Source organism: Phragmites australis, chromosome 19 (genome assembly GCF_958298935.1).
Source record: "Phragmites australis chromosome 19, lpPhrAust1.1, whole genome shotgun sequence".
In the NCBI taxonomy this organism is placed as follows: domain Eukaryota; kingdom Viridiplantae; phylum Streptophyta; class Magnoliopsida; order Poales; family Poaceae; genus Phragmites; species Phragmites australis.
The window spans coordinates 17,079,586-17,083,414 of NC_084939.1; the positions used below are offsets into that span (position 1 = coordinate 17,079,586).

A 3,829-nucleotide genomic window follows, 5' to 3' on the forward strand; every position below is an offset into this window, starting at 1 on the left:
GTAGTGTTCGGTCATTAGGTCGGGCTAGCTGGGCGGCGTGGAGCGGGCGCGATGGCCAGATGAGCGCGGCAGTGCGGCCAGAGGAGTGCGTGGAGCGGGTGTGGTAGCCAGAGGAGCGCGACGCAGGGATGGGTTGCCAAAGGCTCGAGCGGCTCCGGCTCGATTTCCTTTTTTGTCCCCTAAAAAAGGATTCAGTGCCAGTTGTGAACCCGGCAGTGCTAGTCCGTCCTCATTAGTTCTGCTTAAGCAGTACCGGTTTCAAAACCGGCACTGATGAGATTTTGAAACCGATACTGTTGATCTGTTCTGTAGTAGTGGAAATAGTAAGTCTGAAATATATCTAGCTCAAAGAGTAGTTACGTGTACAAGTTTGAGTGTGGCAGTTGATACAGTTGATCAGGCTGGATTCAGATTGATCTCAGCCTTTACTCAGGACAATGAAACAACTCTTTTTCCAAGACAACTACGTATGACATGCACCAAGAAGCAGGATCTGTACAGTGACGCACCGACAGTCCTTACCATGGTGTCATGGTATCACCGGCTGGTTTGGTATGCATGAAACGAAACTTAATAAAATTCGGCTAATTAACCATATGTTTATTAAGAATTTGGCACTTATTTCAATGGTTGCAATTTTTTTTATAAATGTGTTGTAACTAGATTAATTTATAAAAATAGTTATTGTAACATGCATGATTGTATAAATATGTTACAACTAGATTAATCCATAACTAACCCATCACACCTCCAAAATTAATGAAATCACTTTTATTAGTTTACTTATACTATGCTTTATGCAGGAAAAATAATGATAGACATGAAAAAGTTATGCATGATTGTATAAATGTGTTACAACTAGATTAATCCATAACTAACCCATCACACCTCCAAAATTAGTGAAATCACTTTTATTAGTTTACTTATACTATGCTTTATGCAGGAAAAATAATGATAGACATGAAAAGTTATTACAATATTGTTTCTTAAGATGCGCACTTTATGCTTGTGAACTTTGTAAAAATTATGGAGAAATTAATAAAACTCTAAATGAAGTGAAACTAATTTTAAAGATCCTTTAAGATAAGTCCTATAAAAAAATATATGTTTACATGTTAAGCTTTTCGTTAATGTGATGGACTAAATCATCCTGTTCATACGACCCATTTCAATATTTTTTTAAACTTTCTCTTCATGAAATGATATATTTGCAGAAGGATTTGCAAATCGAGTCCGAATTATCATGAAATTTACGGAAGGTGCCGGATGTCAATTTTGGTGGGCGATGCGGCCTCACAGGATGACACTCGAGAAACTACTTTTCCCTCTACTAAAGTGGGTTGGAAGGCATGTATGCCTAATCTATGCAGGATAGGTACTCTATTCAATAGTACAAGGATGTCCCCGTATAACTTCTTGAAGTATTTCCCATACAACACTTTTGGCTTAGACATCCTTCCCTGGGCTCGATAATGTCTTCCCCCTTCTACCTTGGGGCTTTGAATCTTATGATCATATCTATGCCTCTGGTCAACGCCCCAAAAATAACCTTTTCCATTGGGGAACGCATTAGATATTTACCTAAACCTGTCGATTCTTGAGCGGACCAAAGCGTACCTACTTGAAAAGGAGACTACTTGAAACATAGGTCCCTAAGCAAGAAAAAATAACAATTGATAAACTACTTGCCTTTTCACTGAACTACTTTATGCTCTAGTTTTCAAGCTAGGTATTTGTTGCCCCTTTCTCATTATCATCTACCGCCCATTTCTTCATCATCTGCTGCTGCCTTAAGTGCGTAAAGTAGGCTCAGCTTCTTTGGTTTCTAAATATCTTGTGGTAGCCGAAGGTAGTCCCTTTCGCATGATGGGTCAACGAGGAAATGGGTGCCCCAGGTGGATGACCTGTGGGAGCTAAGTCGAAGATCTCAATGTTGGCGTGAGTGGTTGATAAACTGCGATTGCATTTTGATTTAGGGAGTCCTAACCCTGTGAAGCTTAATAGACAAAGAAAACGATTGAGACTTCAGGATATAGGGCCTCGCTCCTTATACGGGAGCAGCCCTAGTTGAGTATTTTATGTACCACTAACGGCGATGCAAACGATATTATTTTCAAATTTTTTCACAAAAGGTCTTAGAATTGTCTATAGTATTTTTGGATTTTTTGTAATTTTTTATTTTTTTGAATTTTTAATTTAAATTTGAAAACCGATCGATTTCTAAATATGGTGCAGACCAAATTAATCGATATTCACGATATTCCATTGGTTTTCAACTAATTTTTGAATCCTGATAGGGCACCCTACGCGTCACGTGGGGATTAGCTAGGCTCGTGGGAGCCGTGGAGATTGTGTGGCAGACATATCAGCCATAAGGATCGCAGGTATTTTGGTCCAGAACCCCGAGTGAGTGCGAGCTAATAAGTACTAACCAGATGTGTTTAACCACACGCATACACATCTGAAGCAAGCAGCAGCCATAGCCTAGCTAGAGCAAAGCTCATGGCCTCATCCCTGTCCTCCCTCCTGTTCGGCGCCGCCTTCCTCCTCGCCGCCGCAGTTTACTTCCGCAGGTACGAGGCAGGCGGCAGAGCTGCCTCCACGCACCTCCCGCCGTCCAGCGACGGCGATAACGACAGCGCCACGGCCTGGAGCACGCCGTCGACGCTGTCACTGCCGTCGCCGCGGCAGTTCGGGGACGCCGTGGTGCTGAACAACGCGCTGACTGAGGGCCCCCGCGGGGACAGCGCGCGCGTGGGGACGGGGTAGGGGTTCGCCGTGCGCGTGTCGGAGGGCGGGGTTGTGTTGCACCTGATGAAGCACCTGGTCCTGGAGGCCGGCGAGCAGCGAGGTAGCTCGGTCGCAGTGAACGGACGCATCGACGTGGACGTGAAGGTGCGCGAGTCGATGATCGTCGGCGGCACGGGGCGGTTCCGGTTCGCGCCCGGGTACATGCTCAGCAGGAGCTATGATTACGATCTCTCCCGCGGCGGCGTTGTCGAGATGGACGTCTACGTGCAGCACTAGCTACCTACTCGCAAGAAGCCATGTATGCGCTTGATTGTTGTGGATGTGGAATCGTTTGCAATTTCGCTTTCTGCATGTGCTGCATGTGTATTTGGGTTGAAATTATATGGGAGATCTATACTTCATACATTTGAAAATCCAAAATTTTTGAAGCCACGGATCTCTGCCCTCAGATGTGATTTTAACACTAGATGAATCGTCTTCAACCTCAAGTCGCTCTTCTGTTCGCTCGCAACTTCGTTCGATTCATCCTGCCGCTCGCACCTGCCCTACCCCTTCCACCGTCTCTAACAGCTCTCCCGCCTCTGGATCCGCTCTCTCCTTCCTTCGGATCCGTTGTTGCTGTGCTAAGAAGTCTATTTTATTGGAAATTAATCTTGTTTTATGGTAGATTTAATTTTAGTATGTATAAGAGTCCATATCAAAATTAAAATAGTGTTTTAATAGGAGTAAGATTAGAGTCTGAATAGGAATATAATTGTATCGGAGTGGGATTCAGAATCTAGTCCTTGGCTCTTATATAATGAAGGGAGAAGGATATCCCATAATATGTTCTGGAGAAAAGAAAGACTATGAGAAAAGAGTCGATCAAGTTGTAAGATCGAGAAGTTCGAAAGTACTCGGTTAAGTACTCAACAAGCTCGGATCAAGAGGAAAGTAAAGGCTAAGCTGTCACAGCTCGGAAACTCGTGTGTTCTTATGTTCCTATAATTATTCGATCCTGGATATCAAAACCAACACATTTCCATTACCCTTGCTCTGACTCTGCACCTGCCTACCACCCACGCCAACACCAATGTCG

The 3,829-nt window shown here is 43.9% G+C and overlaps 1 pseudogene; it reads left to right on the forward strand.

The window, feature by feature from the left end:
* The first annotated feature begins 2,465 nt into the window (after positions 1-2,465).
* Positions 2,466-3,134, forward strand: LOC133901037 (dirigent protein 1-like; annotated as a pseudogene).
* Positions 3,135-3,829: the final 695 nt, after the last annotated feature.